The sequence below is a fragment of the Phyllopteryx taeniolatus genome, chromosome 19, assembly GCF_024500385.1.
Source record: "Phyllopteryx taeniolatus isolate TA_2022b chromosome 19, UOR_Ptae_1.2, whole genome shotgun sequence".
In the NCBI taxonomy this organism is placed as follows: Eukaryota; Metazoa; Chordata; class Actinopteri; order Syngnathiformes; family Syngnathidae; genus Phyllopteryx; species Phyllopteryx taeniolatus.
Window position 1 is genome coordinate 11,172,212 of NC_084520.1, and position 7,242 is coordinate 11,179,453.

The window sequence follows — 7,242 nt, forward strand, 5'->3', positions numbered from 1 at the left end:
CAGGCCTGTGACCAAGTGGTCAAGAATATGGGACTTAGATTTGAGTCCCCTTTGAACAAGACACCTATAGTACCTTTAAAAGGTTTACACACCCCTGTTCAAATGTCAGGCTTTTGTGATAGAAGAAAATAACAGCAAGACATCTTATAACTGGGGATGTGGCTATGTTCTGAATTAACCACCAATCACATTCTAACTCATCTTAAATGGGAGTCAGCATACACCTGCAACCATTTGAAGTGCCTCTGATTAACCGCAAATAAAATTCAAATGTTCTAGTCGGTGTTTCATCACATTTTTGTAGTCACATCTTGCAGCACAAGCCATGGTCTGCAGAGAGATTCTGTGGCGTCAGAGGGGACTCATTGTTCAAAGGAATCAGTCAAGAGAAGGCTGCAAGACAATTTCCAAGAGAGTGACATTCATCATCAAGTGAAGGAAATACGGCACAACAGTGATATGACCAAGAACTGGACGTCCCTCCAAAATGAATGCAAAGAGCAGAGGAACCCTGGTCAGGCAGACTGCCAAAAGGCTGACAGCAACATTGAGGGTGCTAAAGGGGAGTCTTTTCATCAGTTTTTCTTCAGATGGATTTGGGCCCTTAGCCAACGTGGAAGGAATTATTAACAATTTCAAATAGCAGGCAGTTTTAGGACAAAATGTTTAGGCTTTTGTTAGAAAGCGAAAAACTAAAATGTTAGGAAAAGCCCACTCGAATATCTTAACTTAAGATCAAATTAAGGGTGGAATACGTTTTGAAATGATTTATTTTGGTCTAATGTTTTTTTTTTTAATATATCACAAAAACCTGACATTTGAATAAGGGGTGTATAGACTTTTTATATCCCCTCTAACTTCCCCAATTACTACTAAGTTCCTGGAAAAGGTGCCCACTGCTCTAACACATCTCTTCTTGAATCTTATTTAGATCCTGAGAAAAGCCTGCCCTGTTATCCTCAGAAGACTATATAATTTGATATCCTTAACATCTGTGTGTTTTCAGTCATTTTTAGCATTTATATGACTTTGTTTATGACTATGCTCACAATGCAATTCCTCTTTGGAATTTGTATACCACTGGTGGGTCACATAGTTAACCCTCAGTGGGCTCATTAAAAATACCAGTCATTTTTTTTGTTTTCCCCTCATGTCTTAACTATTAATACATAGTTTGGCCACGGATGAAGCAACCACAGTTATTCTAAGAACGTTCTTAAACATTTGGTCCTACTTGAGATTGAGCCAATACAGACAAATTTATGAGGTTCACCTCTGGTATGTTGTTGGCTCAGTGATATTCCACTTCCAGTCGTGTCCAAAAGAACCCACATTATCGCCATTCGTTGTCCAAAGTCCAACCGAGCCATCTGTTAAGGCTGTGAGGACAAAATGCTTCTCGGCCAACTCAAGGACGTCAAATCTAATTTTTCCTAACCCAAAAAATGTGAAGTTATACATCTCTGTGTACATTCTCAGTCATCCAGGTCATAGTAATCCACAAAAGTTGAAAAGTTTAACCACCCCCACCCCCGTCGACGAATGTATTTTGATCGTTAAACATTTCTGTCATTTACTGATAGGGAACATTTTCTGTCAGCCATTCAATGACAAATATGCCACTCTGTTTGGATCATGCATTTGTGATTCTGACGAAGATTAGTGCATCACCGGCCATGAACCTCACCACACGTCACTGATCTGAGGCCTGTTTTAACACACATTCATCTAGCTGCTATCCCCAACACAAGAAAAATAAGAAAAAAATGCAACAAAGTGCCCTGTGTAAAATCTAAATCAGTTTCACCATTGTGTGTTTTGTAGAGGAGGCGATTTATTCGCTAGTATGAACCGGGATATTTTGGACTTTTGAAACAAAATTGCTACCTTTTCACTTATTATGTTGTGTCACAATCCCATACTATTTGTCAGAAAGTAAAAGCCTCATCCGCCACTGTTTACTTCACTTCCCTTGTGCACATACACATTGACAGCGGTCGCAGTGCACCAACCCCTCACCGCTAAACACAGTTCTGGAAAGGCACATAGCTGTGGCTTACTGAAATTGTACAGGCTGAGTGTCACTGTTGTTTTCAAAGTCCGTTTTCAAGGCCTGTCTACACCAGATATTGTTTGTCACTACATTTTCCATTGTCAAAACTGCTACCGAGGTATTCACCCCAGACGCACTGTTGATTGGTCAACAGAGACTCATATGGGAGATTGTATGGTAGTGTTAGAGATTACTAGCCGGTTAATAATCAGTTTCGACTGCAATGAGGCTGTGTGATGTGGTAGTCAACGTCCTGTTTATGTTTTCCACTCGCTATTTCATTGGCCCTGTGATGCTTTTAAAAAGTCGAGTCAACCGGCCCAAGACCGGGACAAGTTCCTTATAATCCTAATTCTAATAATTACACTGTTCTAATTGACCACTTTCTTCCATGGTACCAAAACAATAACCATGCTTTCATGAACAAAATCATATTCAAGCATGACAATGCAGCATCACAAAGAAATTCAAGCAGAAACTCTCCAAAAACTCACAAGTTTAATAGATGTAAAAATTGTGAAACTGCTATCAAATAAGGGGTCCTATGTCAAAATATATCTTGACGTGTTATGTTATACTCTCATTTGTATCAACTATTTTTGGGAGATCTGAGAAAATTATCATTTGCATAATAATTTGGAACAGTGTATACCCTACATGCACAAAAATTCATTCATCAGTTCATGTTGCCTTGCGGCAAAGCTGTTTTTTTTTTTTTCCTCCACTCAGATTCACTGATGCAGTTTAAACCTCTGGGCTAAAAAAAAAATTGCAGTCATCTTTTTAAAATGGACTCTTGGAAAGCTCAGCATTGTAATGCCGGTGAAATACTGCAGCACAAACTTCCTTCATCTCACCAAGTGTGTGCCGTCAATGTATTTTATCATTCTCTGAAATCAGTTTAAGAGCTATCCCTCTGCAGGTTTCTCACAGACATGAAAACGCCTCCTTAAAACCTCCCAAATAAGAATCTAATGAAAAACAGGTTTCTGAGTTGTAAAATAAAATACACTGTCAACTTTGAGGAATGAATCAAACCACAGAAGAAATAGCATTCATAGTTGGAGAGCTGAAGATGTAACACAAGAGCGTGAGGTGATAAAATATGCACATCTGCACACCCAGACTGTACAGCCTGTGTGTTTATGCTGGCTCATACATCATTGGATTCAATGTGTACAGAAGACGTAGGCGTGGAACCCCTCTAGGAAACTACTCCAGACTTATGAACTTCAGTAGAAATATGAAATATGTATGACAAGAGGTCAGTGGATGGGCACATCTCTCAGTCTGTGGAATAGCTGACGATCTGGCCAATGAGATGCTAAGTTGCAACATCCAACACGGCGGCACGGTGAGCAAGGAACGTCGCGACAGCAGTCACGAATCAAATCCACGGTCTGACTTTTTGATCGCGACCTCATGTGACCCACAGCTGCAGTGAGGCGTTGTTGCTTTTGTTTTGGCTCCCTGAATAACAAGACACACAGTGAAAATAAGGCATCATTGCAACATACTAACGTCACTGATGGTGTAGTGGTACACTCGCCTGACTTTGGTGCAGGCAGCGTGGGTTCAGTTCCCACTCAGTGGCGGTGTGAATGTGAATGTGAGTGTGAATGGTCGTCCGTGTCTATATGTGCCCTGCGACTGACTGGCGACCAGTTCAGGGTGTAGTCCGCCTTTTGCCCGAAGTCTGCTGGGATAGACTCCAGCGCCCCGTGACCTAACCAGGATAAGCGTTGTTGAAAATGGATGGATGTAACATACTATATGTAGGGTTTCTCACTTGCGCTAAACCAACATTTCCACTGACCACATTTTCCATACATAAAATATGGGGTCATTTTAGGACAAAAACAGTGCAGCCTTTTAGAATTATGGCAACAATAAAATGTAAATAGGACCCAGTTGCAACATTTCCTTTCCTTGCAGAATCTACTGGCAATTATACCAAGCAAGATAGCAATACACAGTTTTTAATGTTCGAGAGGTATTTTCTTTAAAGTGTTTTTTAAGTTAAGTTTTTTAATTACTTTGGTCACCTCAGTTAGCTCCGAGAGGCAACATTAGAAACAACCCTCAGAATGATGCAGTGCACTTCACTACTGCAAACTACAACCACAATAATATTGTTAAATAGATGCCTTTCTGACTGTGTCAATCAAAATGCACCTTTATGATCTTAAAAATATAAAGGGTAGAATCTTTGATACACCTCATGCATGTGTACCTAATGCTGTGGCTATTGAGTGTTTTTTTTTTTTTTTACTCGTAAAACTCCACTCCTAAATATTGTGCAGACAGTTAGTGGAAGTATATCAAAGAATCACCAACATGCTTAAAGTGATTTGGTACAAATATGTTTTGTGAGGAGTTGACAACATTTAGAGGAGTTGACCCTACAACCAAGTAAGGTCAGGATTACCTGAAGCAGCAGAGCGTTTTGACAGAGGCCCCTCTGACCTCAGTCTGATATGAGCTTTCCAAGAATTCCACGTTATTGTACAAACAAAAACAATTCAATTATTTGGGTTTACTCAGAGGCACTTCAAATAGTGGCAGGTGTGTGCTGACTCCCTATTTAACATGAGTTTAAATGGAATTTGGTTAATTGTGAACACAGTCACATCCCAGTCATATGAGGGTGTGCACACTTGTGCAACCGCATTATTTCAGTTGTATGTTTTTGCTTACAAAAAAATCAGTTGAGTTGTACAAGATACAGGTGACATTAATGTTGGAAAAAGTTTTATAATGATGTATCTTGGTATTATTTTTGTTCATCACATAATCCTGGCATTTGAACAGGGGTGTGTAAATTTATTTATAGTCAAACTATGCTGCTTGTGACTCCCCCATATTAGAGAAATTTAATGATGGTAGGCGGTAGAGATGGCGATACTGTATTGAGGAGGTTAGAAAACTATAACGGGACGTGGTTATGAATGGCCTCAGTCAGGATGAGTATTTTATATTGGATGTGGTATTGGAGGAAGAGCCAGTGGCGTTGCCGCAGGACCAGAATGATGTGGTGGATGGAGGGGGATCTGGTGGCAATACGGGCGGAAGAGTTCTGGAGAAGCTGTCATTTGTGGAGTGACTTACGGGGGAGACCAAACAGAGGAGAACTGCAGTCGTCGAAATGGGAGGTGACGAGGCTAGCAGCAGTGTGGGAGGTTAGCGCTGGGCGGAAGTATTTGTTTGGTAAATGGAAGTAAGCATTCTCTGTTGTTTAGAGGCCATGAAAAGACGATGGATAGCCAGACTGTCCCGAGGGGATGGGAAAATGGAAGAGTTGTCAAGTGTGATGAAAAAGCTTTGGCTCTTTCACCTTTTTACTAACACTTTATAGCGTAAATCACAATGCATAATGCACAAGGCATTCATCTTTTACCTGTAATGTCCTAAGTGCCACATAATTCTAACAACATAAGCCATGATGACATTTTGAAGTTGTTTGATTTATAGTTGATTTTGTGTGATTAAGTAAAAAAGTAAGTAAAGAAAAAAAATACATTTTTACTTTTGTGTGTACATTTCAGACCAGGGGTGGGCAAACGTTTATGCTCAAGGGTCACATTTGAGTTTCAAACCGGTCAGACGAGCCAAGCCATTTGTAGATGAGGTTATTCATTAATTCATTAAAAATTGCAATGGGAATATCAAATGTTAATAATGAAATACTGTGATGATTCATTCTCGTGTTTTAGTTGTATTCTTTAAAACAATTATGTAATTATAAATAATCAACCAATTGTTCAATAAAATAAAATAAAAACACATTTTTTAATTATTAATATATTCTGTATATATACACACTACCCTTCAAAAGTTGGGGTTCCTTGGAATTGTCCTAATTTTTATATTTTATTTTTGAAAAGCACTGGGTTTTTTTTCAGTGAAGTTGCTCTAAAACACAGGTGTCCCACACAAGGCTCGGGGGCCACATCCAGCCCGCCACATCACTTTATATGGCCCGTGAAATCAAATTATGTGCATCAACTTCCATGATTTTTTGATAATATCTGTACCAAAATTTCAAATCGTCATATGTAATAACTCTTCTGCAATCAGTTTTAGGTTACCAAACCCCTTTTTACAGTAGCTTGAATAATAGAACAAACTATTATCCTTGGCTTCTTATCTCAAAACTACTAAATCCATAAATTTTCTGTGTATATGAAGTACTATGATGAGGCGATGAAACATTTAGATGGTTTCAAGGTCATAATGGCCCTTTGAGGGAACAAAAATGACTTTGACACCCCTCTAAAGTAGTTGATTAATCAGAAATACAGTCTAAAGTATAGTATAGTCTTAAATTCTAAACTTTATTTCCTATACTTTTACTCAAGATTTGAATCAATACTTCAACTTTTACCCGAGTCTTTTTTTAAAACAAATATCTGACAAAACATCTTCTTAAGTGCAGCATGTGAGAAATTTTGCCACCTCTGATCACAATGTTATTTTCTTTTTTTATCTTATTATTATTTTTACATTTTTAAATAGAGCAGTCAGTGCCAGTTCCTGAAGCTAACCTCTTCAAGCAATTAGAATGTGCATTTAAGTTAAAAGAAGAAATATAGCACCCCCGGGTGGTAAAATCGGGAAACACATCCTCAATTTAATGTCCTGAACCAACAACTACCAACCAACATGAACATGAATGATGTACAGTACAATGACCTTAATATGGGGTCTTGCTGGAAGTTGATGAGGAACATTGAAACATTGAAACAACCAATGCCAATAGAAGTGGAGGAGAGAAGTTGCAATATTATTCATGTCTAGAGACGACAAAAGAATGTAGATCAATAATTACTTTACATAACTTAAACACTATATTGTTTTGTATTTATGCATAAAATGACTACGGGCAAGAATGTCAGAGTAGGTGGGTCAATGGGCCATCCATCAAGTTAGTGAGGTTACGGTGCTGCTGAGATTGGTAATGTTTGTGCCCCCCCCCCCCCCCCCCCCCCCCACACACACACACACACACGCACACGCACGCACAAAAATGAGGACATTGACGTCACGCACAATATATATTTGTGTCTACACGAGTTACAGTATTTTGAAAACAACGGAGTATTTGTCTGAGTTATTTAGTGCCCTCGGGTTATTATAATTCTTATTATATAAAATATTAAAAAGGTAAAAAATGAGCAGGAGAGCAGTCA